The 16,177-nt window shown below is 38.8% G+C and overlaps 1 protein-coding gene across 2 annotated transcripts in view; it reads left to right on the top strand.

Moving 5' to 3' along the window:
• Positions 1-144: 144 nt before the first annotated feature.
• Task6 (TWIK-related acid-sensitive K[+] channel 6) overlaps positions 145-16,177 on the top strand; it is a 69,133-nt gene continuing 53,100 nt past the window's right edge. Inside the window, exons 1-3 of one of the 2 annotated variants that reach the window (XM_070655948.1) lie at positions 148-442; positions 530-800; positions 1,386-3,463. The gene's annotated coding sequence lies outside the window, so the exon portion shown is untranslated. Of the gene's footprint in view, positions 443-529; positions 3,464-16,177 lie in introns of both variants that reach the window. The other variant, XM_070655949.1, reaches the window with a different exon arrangement.

Raw genomic sequence — 16,177 nt, 5'->3', positions numbered from 1 at the left:
ATAATAATGAATACTTCAAGATGTTCGTGATAACTTAGAATTTAGTGCGTTGCGAAAGAGCATCGGAGCTTCACCATTTTGTTAACTTTCTTGCAAAAATAAGACGGTAATATTCGATATGCGTAAATGACGTATTTTAATTGTATATCTTGTACCTAACCTTATAGCGTAAAGCTCAAATAAGTGATTTATTCGTGACGAATCTATCGTTCCTTAAATTAATTATATATTCTAAATTTCACTATGGAAAAAGTAGATTGTTGCGTGTAAGATTCTCGCGATCGTATCTTCTGTCTATTTCTTTCCCTTTCATTAATTTAATTATTGCTCATACGTTCTCTGCTTCTTTCAGGAATGCGTAAGTGTGCATTAAATCGAAGTCGTATGGAATAAATGTGTGAGAAGTCAGCATGATGAAATAAAGAAAATAATTTTTTATAATGTAATTTTTGTTGAATTTTTTAAAATATTTATGCGATTGACTATTAAATTAAATATAAGAAAATTAATTAAAATTGTAATTCTACAGCCAGTGCATTGGGTCAAGTAAAGTGAAGTGTTGGCAAATGAACGTGATCGACATGGGATGCGGATATACGTCGAGGAACGCCGAGGGACGTCGAGGAACGGCGAGGGACGTCGAGAAACGGCGAGGGACGTCGAGAAACGGCGAGGGACGTCGAGGAACTGCGAGGGACGTCAAAGAACGGCGAGGAACGTTGAGGAACGGCGAAGGATGTCGAGGAACGGCGAGGAACGTCGAGGGACGTCGAGGGACGTTGAGGGACGTCGCAAAAATGGTGAGTATCGCATCTAAATTGTACAATCAGTCTGTTTTTTTCTAGTTGCTTTTTTCCACTTTTTATTTTAATTAATTATTTTTTTAATTATTTATGAGTGAAATTAATACATAAATATTAATGTAGATACGTAATACACGTATAAATAAATAAATTAATATATATGTATAATATGCACATAAAATAGCTTTTTTTTATAAAGAATCCGGCTGGATAAGATAGGTGAATCTGTTCCAGTAAGTATCAGGCACAAATTGGTGTCATAAGTTTACATTCACATATGAGAACATATAAAACTCCATGATTAATAAACCACCACGACAATATGTAATATATGTTTCGCAAAAATGTAATTTCAAGGTTCCTACTTGGGATATAATTTCATATCACACGTAATGTAAACTTAAGACAGTAATTGAGATACATGCTAGAGTAGATTTGCCTTCTAATTTATCCGGATGCACTCTTTCGGGCTCCTTCAGATATTTATAAAGCAACTGAAAAGAACAGAATGCGTAGCGCTTGCAGTGTAATTGCACAGCGATCTTACAGATTTTTTTTTCAACGTTTTCTATTTTGTTTTAGGTGAGTTCAATCTTTTACATGGGATTTATTTAAAAGTCTACTATTTGGCCGCATCTCTTAATCTTTAATCGTGGCTGGAATGTAAGCCGTTCTTATCGCTTGGAATGCAGAAAGGAAAGATTTTCGATTGACTGGCAATTTCGATCACGGCATCGTTCTGTGAAAATATCGTCTGTTCGTCGCTATTTACACGTCGGTTCTCAGCCGTAAATTCCAACGAGGTCCCGTCACGTAGCTCGTCGAATTTACTGACTATCGTGCCGCGACGGGTAAAGGGCGGCCTCACCTTTTTTAACGACATATGATATCAGAGCGGTAGTGGCCTGTTAGTACTTCGCTTTCGACATTGCAAACGCAGTACCGACGTTAATCTCTACGTAACTGAATATGACATCGGACGAATGATCGTGAGCTCTCTACAATTTGACGCTTATTATTTTATAAAGGTATCATTGCAATTTTATTATTAAAAACGTCTATTAGTTTAATGGGCAAACTCATCGCGCCAAACGTACCTGGAATTGCGTAATATCTTTATAAAACAGTAAGCGTTAAATAAAACAAAGTCCGCAACCGTCCATTGGTCACACTTTTATCGTCTTATGCCATATTGTATATAGGAATCAGTGAGTATCGACCGTGCGAAACTCATCTTGCCAAGACTCCATGTTATCTTGTCAGTATAATCTTCGCGGCTCCGATCGGCATTGTATCTAAAAGCACGGCAAACTGTTCTCGACAAACTTAATTAAATGAAATTTTAAGCTGAGTGCTGATACATTTCGTAATCCTTGTCAGCGTACAGTTTACATGACCAGGATAAATTTAAATTTCAATACGGTAGAACCCGATGGGAGGAGAAAAAGTCATCTCAAGTTTAATCTGTAGCGTGATGTATTACATTATTTCGGAAAGATACGTTCAGGACATTTTTTTTTCTTTTCCGGGAAAGAATTGAAGGCGCGGAAGTTAAATTTTTAGTTTAGTTTCGTTTCACATTCTCGTAGAAATTGATATACGTAAGTGAATAAGTTATTTTCGTGAAAGCTGACATTTATTTAAGTATTTGAAGCTGCGTATTACCGTTTCATATATCAAATCATAAAAAGTTGTCTTCGGCGATAAGAAATAACGTTGTTAAACTGTTTATTACGTTAGATTAAAATTATTATGTTTATTACGTGTATGTTACGTACGATGATTGCGAAGAGACTGATAGCGAAAGAGAGCTAATATCGTAATACCATTGAGAGTAGCCCTGTCAAGACTCGGATCTGAGTAAGCGGCGTGCGCGCGCGCGTGTCTTTATCCTCGTGGGTCGCGTGTCACCCCCGGAGCCTCCGTTTTCTCCCTCGTCGAAAGGGTGGTCCACGGTGGCGCCGTGTCTGGTCAAAATGGGAACGAAAGCTTACGCCGGAACCGCGCAGATCCTCTCCTCAGTAGTTGCCCAGACGCTGTCACGGGCGTAGCTGGATGCTGGATCGTCTCTCTCTCTCGCGCGCGCGCGTGCCGCAGGGAGGCGCTTTCTTTTCTTCTTCCTCTTCCTCCTAATCACGTCTCGCGTCGCCCTCGCCATCGGCGACGTCGCCGTTGCCGTCGTGCCGCCGTCACCGTCGTCCTACCCGATCGCGGTGTCGCGCTCGTTGACGCGGCCCGTGATCGTCGCTCCCCGAGAGCAAGGAGAAGATGCCGTAGAAAAGGGAGGCCGACGACAAAGGATTTTTCCTGCCGGCGTGACCGAGGAGGAGGGGGGAGAGAGAGAGAGACAGGCAGACAGATAGAGACAGATCGAGATCGAAAGGAGGGAGAGAAAGAGAGAGAGAGAGATAGGGAGAGAAAGAGAGAGAGAGAGTGAGAAAGAGAGAGAGAGAGAGAGAGACGGGCAGGTGGACCAAGATAGAATCGGGGAATAGGTAGACGAAAGGAATAAGGGATATAGAACAAGATAGAGACCGACCGATCAGCGGAGGGAGGTGTTGCTCAAGTAGTGCTCTGTGTATGGTGCAGTGCAGTGCTGTGCTCGAGAGAGAGAATGGCGTGGACAGATTTCACGTGTATCTCGCCGTGACGTAGGGAAGGTAAGAAAACGCGCTGCGCCTCCGTGCATTTCTCTCTTTCTCCTCTCTTTTCCACGTTTTATTCTGTTGCCACGCCGCGCCACTCCGTTCCTCTCCGCTTCAGAGACAATCGTCGGAGAACTCGTTTTTCGGCCCAGCCTGACGTCGCGCCCGGCTGATGTAACTCGGCAGTCTAAATTCAATTTGCGCTTCGAATCGGTTGCGCCGCAAATCGCTCATAATCACGATCGTCTGTCCTGTCGGCTTGACTCGCACGATATATCGCATCGCATCGCGACGCCGCGACGCGCCGCACCGCGCACGATGCGTCCTGTCGCGTGCGCGCCTGACACGACGCGTGCTGTTACCACTGATGGCTGTAGGCTCCGGCTCGAGCAAGCGTCGGCTTCGCCAGCAAAATTGTCGATCGGCCGTATCGCGGATAGATCTATCGGTATTAATAATCATAGCGCGTAACGCATCGGTACATGTCGCGAAGAAATTATCCCGCGGTACTTTTCACTCAAGATCCTATACACTTACCCGATAAGAGTAGTCTACTAAGAAGTCGGGACTAGTCGGGTCCTAAATTCAACCGCGTAAGACGATCGTAGATTTCTGTGGAATATTATAATATAAACGCCTGAATGTATCTTTCCGTATCGCACGGTCTAAGGAAATATTTAATTTCTCGGTTGAAATTTATGACCGTCGGGCACCGTAGTCAGCGAATTTTCATTTTTACCGTCGGCCTATGTCGCACTGAGTCATGATAAAAAAAAAGGAAAAAAAAAAAAAAAAATAGGAAAAAAAAAAGAAAGAGTGCTTCGTTACCGTATTATTTATGAGGAAAGAACTTATTTATCTTGACAAGGGGTTGTTGGTAGGGCTGGGAGAGAAAAGGGCCGGGACTCAATAAACGAGAATACCTTGGTGTAAACGTGGCGTGTAGGCGAAGATCACACGTGACGCCGATCGATATCCTCTCGAGTATAATCTCTTTTGCGAATCTGACGTTCTTGTCTTTATTACGTGGTAAACACATTGTTCGATCGTACGGCACAGAAGGAAATTCAGCTCAGAAATATATTTATTCGCGGTAGTTCTCTTTTTTTTTTTTCCTTCTTTTTTTTTTTTTTTTTTTTCACGGCCGATGACGATTCGAAAAAGTCGATACTCACACGTCACAAAATTAAAAAGTCGAAGTCTGCGTTTATAGGCTTGATTTTTTTATTTTTCGAGGGGGAGAAGGGAAATTAATTCCTTCGTTTATATTCGGTCCATTATACAAGGTTTCCCATTTTGATTAATTCATGCAAATATGATATGCAAAGTTGAAAGGTTTCGTGGAAAAGGTTATGTTTATATCTCTTTTATTGGCGGAGGTATTTTTTAGGAGAGACGACTTCCGTTACTTTTTACCGAATCGTATAGCATACAGCTTCTTAATCAATGTTCGATTTATCAATTATAAAAATTTTATATAATTTTAATAAGTAAACTGTTAGACGGATAGTCTAGAAGATACAAGAATTTTTGAATTTTTTTATTTCCCTGAAACGAGGTTTATTAATGAGCACGCAGCGATCTTTGTTTCTTGTATAATAACGTTCTCTTTGTATTTATATACGTATAGTATGGCGTATACAATACACGATCTGGAGCAAGTCAATCTTATGCTTGTAGCTAATTATTTCTCTATTTAATTGTGTGCTTATTCGTGATTTAGATACGAGAGCTACATATTTTATCAAGGAACAAATTAAATTTCCTGTAGTTTATCTGCAGTTTCATCCGAGTCGTTATTATAAAGAATGTTCTTGCTCTGTTAAGCTCTATCTGTATATTAAATAGCTTTGGAACAGCTGTTGAATATGTAGTTTATCAAGTTACACGATTTTAGATGTTATTTATTTGCGGCTTCATTTAATTTTAGAAATAGATCCTCGAACAATTAAAGGCACGGAGAAATTAAACTCGAACGAATAGAAAATATAATTTAGAAATAATATTTCACGTATCGCAAATTTATTCGCTTAATTAATTTAGTAAAATTAAAAATTCAATAATCTCACGCGGGATTATTAATAAATTGACATATAAATTATGTATTTCAACGTGAACTTTCGTTTCGAGCAAGACTTTTTCTGATATTCTTGATTCTTGATTTGGCGTTATCGCTGTTCGTTATGAGTTCGGCGACTTATATGAATAGATGCTTCTAAAGATATCGAAGTATGATAGAAATTCCGCGATAGATAGAGTGCAATTCAATTTTTGCTTTCTATATTAAATTCCACGCGGTTATAGGTTATTATTTTTATAGCATGAACGGGACGATCGTAATGCTTTCTTATAGTTCTCTTATCATTGCGCAATGTTAAATAAAAAAAAAAAAAAAAAAATTGGGATCTACTGCAGCAAATCGTGCAGTAAAAATACCCTTAACTTTACTCCGGCCAGTTTTACAATTTTATTCAGATTTTATGATATTCATCGACGCTTCCAGGTTGGCCAATTTTAATCCGCGTTATTCCACTACGAAAGCTAATCAAAAGTAAATTACATTTATTGAGATATCAGCGTAAATTGAACTTCTCTGAAATTGAAACTCAGATTTTCACTCGTCATAATAGATACGTCTGATTTTCAAACGATTGATCCTGAATTAATCAAACAAATTCAGCACACGTACGTACGTGCGTTCACGTGTCACGCGTGTCCGCTTCGCTAAGCTGCGTCGTCGATGTTCGATCTCTGTCCCGTCAATTAAAGATCAACACGGGCCTCGCGAAGCTAATCTTTCGAATCACAATTCCGCCCAATCGTGCAAAAGTCGCGGGTAAAAAAATTTTTTTCTGCCACCGTACGCAGTTATGTCGCGGCGAAGGTTTTTCGCGTCGCGCGAATTTACGAATCGCCGATTAAGACTGCACACATTGTGCATTCGCGCGCATTCATGCGCGAGACCCGCCGCGAAAAAAAGCGTAGATACCGAAGGTAACGAGGGGGAGGGAGGGGGAGGGATGGGGATGATTACAGGCGTCCAGACGGCGCCCCGCGTCCGTCCGACGATGCAACGGAAAATTGCGTGGCCGCATCCACCGCTGGTACTTTTCCGGTAAAAGCGGTAACGCGGAGCGGCGTTTCCCATCCGCGATTTGCGGCGCGGCTAATTCGCCGCCGGGAGCTGAAGGCCGACTAAACGATACCCCGCGCCTCGTATTCATCCTAAATCGGGTGCGCAACCCTCTTGTATCCTACCTCTAACCGCGTTATCGTCACCCTCGGCTCGGTGCCTTGTCAGCGACGTTGATAACGCATGTCAAGCATACGTTGCTACGCCCGAAACCGAAATTCCATCATGGGCCCGTTCTGCCGGAATTTAAGCTCACATTGCGGAGCTCCGTGTACCGCGCACGTGACGCTTCAACTCCTCTGCAGCTGCGTGTTTAATAAAGCGTGATAACGATAAACTCGAATGCAAATAATTGTATCTTATTATCCGTTTAGATAAGTCGTATTTTTGAGCTGGTGAAACGATACGTAAATTTTAATTTCAATTTTATTTCGATCTAGTAATAATGACGGGTTTATTAAAATTTTTACAGTTTGACGAACAACGGGTCTGTTCTTATTTTTGATTATTGCCTTAATCGGTTTAGACACGGGGAATATTTTAATTTTTTTTCTTTTTTGTTTAAATATTATCAGTTTTCTATCCGTTTCCTGCTGACCCCATCCACCTCTAGTTCCCGTGCATTCGACCGAGTTTATTCGCGTCGGTGATCTTTTTTATCTCCTTGTTTTTCTTATTTTAGCAATTTTCTTCGTTAATTGTTATCAGCAAAAAATCTGCGCGGTATATTTATAATCGTGACCGAAGGGAGCCGCAATAGGTATATGCTTACGTAATCCTATGTATCATTCGAAGGACCTGAAAGACTTTATTGGAAATCGTTTCTGCATCCGATTTTAATAGTCTCTAATATTACTTATTCTATAAGAAGGGAATTCTATATCTAGTCATTTATATCGGACGTCAAAAGAGACTGCACTGCGTATTAGCCAACTTCTCTGTGTGCTTTTTGCCGTCCTTGCATACGTAGCAAAAAGCCTAGGGCATAATATATCAAGGTACACTGGGTTTATTATGACTGCATATAGGGATAGCTCTATAATTAATATACATCTAATATTGCGTAATATATTTTTTAAAATATTAATATTCGACTGATTAAAAAATAGAAAACCCATTAATAAAATATAAAAATTCTTTCGCGAGTAATATAATTTTTTTTTTTTTAAAGATTGATGCTACAATTACTTAATCAATTACGACAATGTTAGTTTTATCTTTATATGTATAAGTTTTTTTTTCCCGCTTTTTCTTTTTTTCGACTAATGGGAATGAATGTTCTCTGTACGATAGAACGAGGTAAATCACATTTTGAGTCATATTTTATTTTTATTTAAAATTTAATTGGATTATATTCCTATATGTATAATGCACACGTTCACGTACGGTCTAATTATTTAAATTATTTTCATAAAATATTCTGCTCTGCCGATAGATAAAAAATACGCATATAATAAGATAATTATGTCGGCGATTTCTTGTCTAAATTTTTTTTTCTCATTATTATTATGCGGTCTACTTTTTTTTTCTCTCTCTCTCTCTCTCTCTTCTTATTAATCGTAATAAAAATTTGTAAAATGTTTGCATATCATTAACTTATCGATTTTGATCAAATAACTAATTTGTGGTTAATATAAAGGGTTTATTAAGGATAGTCTATCCGTTCAAGGATGTTTTATGATAGGTATAATAAAGATAGATAAACACATAGTGCAGTGTAATCGCTTGATAAATTATTGCGGTAGGCAGGAATCAGTTTTAATGCTGATGAGCAGAGAATTTGCTTGTTGTTGCGGTACCGTAGCATTGAATAATGAGAAATTGTGGTTATTGTGCCCTGACTAATTTTGATTACACGGTACATTAGTACATTCTATCGATTAAAGTATATACTGATACATATTTATATATTAAATTGAATGAATCTTTTTTTTAATTCGATCAGGCTGCTGCATTTTTATCTAAATTTAGGAGACGCGGATTCACCTTACTTTATTTACTTAGTTGTCGAGCTCGCAAATTTTTTTTTTTTCTCGTTTTACGACGGGACGGAGGCATACCACGGCACGAAACTTTTTACGATTCGCTAATGATGAAAATACGCGAGCCAGCAATCCGAAATGGTCAGAAGTTCCTAATTCGTCAATTAAGTTTCTCATTTTACTCGGATTGAAACTTTGCACGGTAAATATAAGGGACGAATTGTCATAACGAAGATGGCACAGCTTACGAATGCAAAAGCGAGTTGGTACAAGTTGATATCGAGTACTTATATTAAAAAAAAAAAAAAGAAAGAAAAAAAATGCAATCTTGGTATCGCTAAAAAATTTTAACGAACGTCTCAGCTTGTCTTTATCCAGAATTTGATAATAACACGAAAAGTGCACGTTAATCACGCCACTCTTATTGCACGTGAAGGAAAATTTTTATCTCACCTTACATAAAAATTATATACAATAATTGAATAAAATTTTTCTATTTAAAAGCATTGACGGAGTTAATTGTATAATTTACTGTATTTTCGCGAGCAGGTAAAATGAGTAAAGAAGCGGGAGTCTCGAAGTAGCACGCAAAATAGTCTTCAGTAAATTCGTGCATCAATTTGTCATTCGAACAAAGCCTTTTTCACTTGATGCAATTTTCGTGATATTGCAAGCTTATTTTCTTAAATGTCCATTTTCTCGCTAATGCTCGCTTTTGAAATTTCCAAGGTACATTTAACGCATTTATTTCGAAGGGAAAAAAATATAATACAAAACTTAAAAGAATTGGAAAAAGGTTCTTGATATTTTAAGTAATTCTTTTTTTTTTCTTTCTTTTTTTTTTAACTGGTCGTAATGCGATAAAATACGTTAATATTCCCTGTAATTTTGAGAGCACAGACTGTTTTGTGAAAACAACGGTTAATATGTTTACATTATAGTATTAAATGGTTTACACCATTTTATGTCGAATGATTTTTCTAACCACTTACTTTCTGAGTGCATTTTCTTGTAGTATGCGCTTGACGTCGCGATTCACGTACAGATCGATGCAAAAGAAATTGTTCTCCGTTGTTCGCCATTATAATGCAAAGTTCTTTCTTTTTTTTTTTTTTTTTTTTTTTTTTTTTTTAACATCACACCATTCCCACTTTCTAGATACTTAAGGCAGGATACATGTAGTCGAAACAGGGTTAGAATAAAGAACGGAAGCGTTTCATTTTCTTCAATTTGTATGGAATATTCCAAAAGTCTACGTAGTATCTCGTAAGCGTCCGCACGGAATTTTTATAGATACATGTATCAGCTTTTTTTTTTTTTTTTTTTAAATATATATTTCTAAGTACATTTGAAATTTACAGCATCTTAGCTCACATATTTTAATTTTATTGCAACACTACGTAGAAACTTGGAAATTTATTATTGTATAAGCGACATCGTTATCTGTGCGGGGAAAATTTTTCTGTCCTGTTATCGGAAAAATTCTAAGTGTCCTTCCGCTTTCTGACTTTTCTATTCCATGTGAAAATATGATTCGCTCCGGTTGAGAGACTTGGAAGTTTGCCAGTAATAACGGTGATTCGATCTGATAAAAATGGCGAAATGAAATTTAATATAATGCTTAGGCGGTGAAAGGGCGTGCAAGACGGGACAGACCGAGTTTACATTAGGTAATGAAATCTATCTTTGATGCGCTTCGATTAAAACTCTGGACCGAGCCCGCGATGACAGCTACATTGGATTATGACGTCAGAATCGAAAAATCACACACACACACATGGATTTTTTTTTTTTCTTTGTAAGTTATATGTCTTTACTTTATTGTGAAAATTGCTCGGAAGCAACGAAAGTTTAAGTATTAATACTTATCAATTATTTAATTCACAAGTAAACATTATAGCAATTATTAAATTTTAAAGTCAAACAGATAATTTTGTTCTTTTAAATTCATCTTCAAATTGATTTTAGATTAACAGAGATATCGTTTGAGGTTCAATTGTCGGAATATTTAATATTGGAAAATTGATAAGGTAAAGTGATTTTTATTAATTTTAATAGACAAAGAAATAAAATTAAAAAAAATTATTTAGCAAGAGGAGATAACGTTTAGAACGATATTCGGTAATTTGGATTTATTTCGAATTTGACAAGTATTAAATTCCTTGACTAACACTCAAAAATTAATAATAAAGAATTTCGCAGAATATTCGCATTATAAAATTTAAATAACGAACGAATTAGCTGCACGAGTAGAGTCTCCAATAAATTTACGGCAAAGGGTTAATTGACGTTCTCTCATTCTGAACTACTTTCTGCTTGTTTCTCTCGAAGTAAGACGGATGGTGAAGTTATATCCGGTCTCGAAAAGGAAAGAAAAAAAAAAAAAAAAAAAAAAAAATTTGTTTGAGATACATTATTATTGCGAGAGTTCGGAAAATTGAATTATCGATTTCGATATGATCTATACCGGGATTATCGATCTATACAAAATAGGGTGAAAGGTAAAAAGCCGGTAGGGGTTAGTAAGTGGCACGATAATCCTTGACAAATTGCGAGCCATTACCATCGAGAGAAGACAATTCTCTTCCCGCGCTCGGCCGAACATCTTTTCCATTTATACTTTTCCTTGTCCTCCGCTCCGGTGATCCAACTCGACTAAACTAACTGTCGTTATTTAGCGAAACAAGCGGACGGGGGTCGGGTTAAACGTGGCAGTTTTATCGCTCCCGAGAAATAGTTTAGCCCTTTTCGCTGTTCGCGGCTGTTTCGCGCGGCATATGATCGCTCGAGCGAGCAGCGCTGGCAAATCGCTGGTAACGCACCCGTTTGCGAACGTCGAGGACTCGAAGCGCCCGTCTTTTTCGCGCGTATCGATAATATCGATTTGCATATCCAGAATGTAAATTAACTTAAATAAACGTGCATTTGCATGAACGCGCGAGTGGATTTTAATACGTAACTCGTATCGCGGGGGTATCGCCCAGATTGGAAAACGGGGTGGCAAACATACCGATGGCGAATATCGACGTCCAATTAATTATTACCGTCGCAACGGCGGCCGGCGTTACGTTCGATTATCATCGGGATAGCCGATAGCAAAAAACGGTCTTAGATTTCTGTTCGCGGGCCGGCGTTAATTGGCAAGGCGTATAGCTCGCGTTCAGGGCTCCGCGTTTGTTTCAGCCGAACCGAGAGGAATCGCGACGCCCGGAGATTAAGCCAAGGAAGCCGAAGCGCAGCCTCCCCCTCCTCCCCCACCTTTCCCCGAGATATCCGCTTTCGTATAGCGGCCAATAATTTACATAATGTATACGGGATGCAAATTTAACTGTATCAACGGCACCCTTGTCTACCTCGCGCGAAAATCGGAATTCAGCCGAGCGTCAGCGAGTAACTTTGCGGGGAAACGCGGCGAAAATTTTCCGCGGAAATTTCCAAATGACGAGACGATCCCGATCCGCGATATCTTAAGCGTCTACTTAAGCGCCGGCTCGGCGTAGTTGATTCACTGTACTTTCTCGATTACGCGATGTAAAACGGCACTTTTGGTCCAGAGTACCTGCACGCCGGATATGTGTTCGTCGCGATTGAGTAGTCAGTTCTGTATTTCATATAACGATCCGCGTTGCTGTTTAAACATCGGATATTATTATGGATATGCATACGTAATAATAGTTACGCGATGTTTATAATTTAAATAGTAGGTATTATTCTACGTCTCAAGTAATAATAGTACTTGATATCGCTATTAAAGGGTGTTACTATTAGTTAATAATGATAATAAATAAACGTGTGATCAATATTCTTGAGCTGTCGAGCGTAGCTTAGTTTAAAATGAAGCGGTAGATAGTGTTCTTCAAAGAGGGATAATTTTTTTTTTTTTTTTAAACGCAATTTTAAATTTTTACGTACGTTAATTAGGTTATTTAAAGAATTTTTCTTTTATTTTACTTGTATTTCGATTTTCTTTTCTTTTTTTTTTTATTGTAGACACCATTATTAATTTTAACGCCGTAAATATGTGAATGAATCCAGGCACGGCGTGATCTTTAATTTTAATTGAGTATTCCGCCCCGATCCTCGGCGTTAATTTTCAAATAATTGTATTACTTACTAGTTACGCTCGTCTAATATATTTCTTCGGTGCTTTTTAAGAAATGCTCGTAAATGCTATGCGGAACGTTTTAACGCCGTACCATCAAACAACTTAAAACACCCGCGAAACTGCGGCTGTGAGCTCAAATATTTATTTATTTATTAATTTTTTACTTTCCCCGCTGTAATATAATGCGCAATAAACTCACTGTTGAAAGAAAGTTTGCAGCGCCTAAAAGAACACGGCATTAATAAAAAATAACCGGTGGCGTATGCTTTTTCGCCGGTATCGGCTTTAACACCCGACCTTTGCGTTCACCCTCTTACGTACTTAAAATCGCGAGCATGTGCGAGTTCGTAATTAGTGAGAAACTATAATCCTAAATTAACTAGCCTTATATGTACAACTTCGGTCATTCGTGTATCCTCCCACAAGGTTCGCGCCTTGGATGCTGCATTATTCTCTCTCTCGCTCTCCCTCTCTTTCTCTCTCTCTCTCTCTATTTACGCCACTGCATTATCCCAGATATCTCCCAGTAGTCCCCGAACGATCCTCGATGGTATCTTGCGTGTGAACGCACCTTCAGCAGCTTCGCTGCAGAAGGTGGGTAACGATCAACACGTACCGAGATTCGCGCGTGCGCGTCTCCCATGACGTCACCTACGTACAGTCGTGTCTCTGGGGGTGGTTTTGGATATTGTTTCTCGATATCTGCATACTCGCGTCAGCGTGGACACGCCGACCGGCATGATACGCATTGTAACGCACGGCCACGTCTGTGTCGAGCATGTCCCGGTTTTTTTTTTTTTTTTTTTTTTTTAACCCTCCCTCTTCGCGTACTTTTGCCGGCGAAAAAAATTTTTTTTGTTCTTTCTCAGGGTATCTCGTTTGATTCGAAAGGGACGGTATACATTTTTTAGGATCTCTTTTTTTTTTTACGGGTACTTGAGGCCGCGTTTTCTTTTTCTCGACACACATCGCGTTGTCTTTTTGAAAAAAACATTTTTCACGCAAACGACTGCGATGTGAACGGATGATTTAATTTTAAGTTACGGTAGAGAGTTAACGAGCTACTTTTGAGTAGTAGATTACGCAGTTATTACATGCCACTTGTACGTACGGAATTATTAGATTAATGAGGCAGAGGTGCATGTCTCAATTTTCATTTTATGCGTTGTATTATAATTTTAAGAAATGGATATTACGTACGATATATTTGATACGCATCTTTTTCCTATTTTATATCGGCTATAATAAATCTTCTCGCTAAAGAATCATTGCTAGAAAGAAAGTAAAAAAAAAATTCGCTTCTGTTATCCGGTTAGCAATTATCATGGGCGAGCGCGACGGGAAACGAAGGAGTTTCCTGATCTGAAGTAGTAATGATAGGCGCTCGTCGAGTAAGACGGTAATTGGAATTATTGAGCTTGTCTATCAGTGATCGGTAAAATAAAGAAAAATAAAAATCAATAGATTGAGACTCGGCAAACACAAATTTTTTTTCATAAATAATAATTTTGTCTTTTGTAAAGCCAACATTTCAAAAAAAAGAAAGAAAAAAAGAAAATTAAAACTAAATATGTTGTCATACATTTTTATAGTTGAATTTATGATTTTTAATTTTGCAATGCTTAAAAATTTTCACGGCTAGAATAATGGGGTTTTTAATCAACTTAATATCGCGAAAGAATTGAGAGTTAATAAACTTCGTCGTTGTTAATTTAACGTTAAATGCAAAATTCAGAAACTGCAACAAAGTTTCGACAACGGCGTCATTTTCGGCGGTGACTTTCGGTTGGAGACCGCGTGTTAAGGTGGCTAAACAAAGGCGGGTAAAAGGCAGATGTATCTCGCGGAAGTTGGACCCGGTCGATAAACTTGCTCTAAATACGCCGACGACGTGGATTATACCTCGACAATTAGGAAGTTCTTACGACACAAATGGAACTCTTGTTCGCGTTTAATGTCGAGGCGAAGCGCATCGCGGAAGTCAACGAGTTTGCCTTTCGAAGCGTTGTCAGGAAACGCTGTTAGGAAAGTTGCATAAATAAAAATAAAAGTACATTCGAGTTATATGTACATAATTTTTTTTTCTTTATTTCGTCGAGATTAATATCGAGATTACTTTGAGGCGTTTGATGTTTCGCTTTAGAGAAAATATATATCTCTATTTATATCCGCAGTATTTTCTCGCGAATTTTTTATATTAATATTTTTCCCATTCTGGCAAAACTTCGTGAAATAAACGGTGAAACGTACGTTTGAAGAATAGATAAATTACATCGTAATCCCTGGACTTTTTATTATTTGTTGTTTCGCAATATAAGTAGATTAGAGCTTGCTAACGCGCTTTCGTGTCAACGCGGAGTGATTATCGCTTTCTCGTATCGCCGCTCCGTGCGGCGTTGCAACCGCCCCGCGCTCTTATCTCGCGATATCCCAATTTCGTCGATAAACACATGTTTTTTTCTATTAATTGATTCGACGCTGTGGAACTTCGAGGTTTTATTCGACGGGCTGGTTGGCCGGGAATGTCCTTTGCCTATCTATCAGTGAGCAGGGAGTGGACGAATGTCAACAGGCCTCGCCCGCTGGGGCAAACACTGTTCAAGGCTTTGCCTCGCTCCAGCTTCTGAGCGTCTAACCGCGAGCTTGTTTGATTAGAGACCCGTTAACGCTACTACCTGATGCGAGCATTGCTCCGCTAATATTAAAGTTCGAAGGTTAAGCAATAGCCTCACGCCGAGGGGAGGCTGGCGGCGGCTGCTTATTTCTGCATGCCACGGACGGTGTGTCTCGATTTATAAGTTTATTAATATCGCGTGCGCCAGTTACGTTGCGATGGATGATAGGTCATGTCGTTCCGTTTAAGATTTTCACGCTCGCACATCCGGCACGCGTCGGCCACCGGCGGGTTATTCGCGCCTTTAGAGATACAAGTGTAGGACGTATACGCCTTTTACGCGGCTCCTCCGATTCCCGCCGTGGGATTACTCAATCCGGCTTCCAATCGTCTCGGCTGAAGCCTCTATATTTACGCTCGCTATCGATTTTGTAATTTCCTGCGTTTAATTAACTAAATTTGTAATAATCGACCGTCGCGACATTAATTATTTTTGTAGGAACCAAGGACCGATGTATTACATCGATTTAGTTTGCGATTGGACATGGATTAATTTCACGAATTAAAAATTAAGTTGTGTCTTTTTTTTTTTTTTTTTTAGACTGATAATGAGAGATTTACACGTTTCACGTCGCTTTCTCGCTCTCTCTCTATCTTTCTCTTTGTTTCTCGTGTAACATTACTGAAACATCTTGTTAATTCGCGGCTAGGAATGTCGTCGCCCTCCGCGAACTTGTAAACCCAACGGTGCTTGAGATACTAGTGTCTTCGCAAAGTATTCTTAAAAGTATTCAACTTTTCACAACGATATCGGCGACTTTAAGTGTAGGTTGCCACTCGACTTATCCAACCCTTTCTTTATCTTTTTTTTTTTCTCTTTCCTGCTTTTTTTCTT

Source organism: Cardiocondyla obscurior, linkage group LG04 (assembly GCF_019399895.1).
Source record: "Cardiocondyla obscurior isolate alpha-2009 linkage group LG04, Cobs3.1, whole genome shotgun sequence".
Classification (NCBI taxonomy): domain Eukaryota; kingdom Metazoa; phylum Arthropoda; class Insecta; order Hymenoptera; family Formicidae; genus Cardiocondyla; species Cardiocondyla obscurior.
The sequence above is the reverse complement of the archived record's forward strand: the minus strand, read 5'-3'. Positions and strand labels throughout refer to the sequence as shown.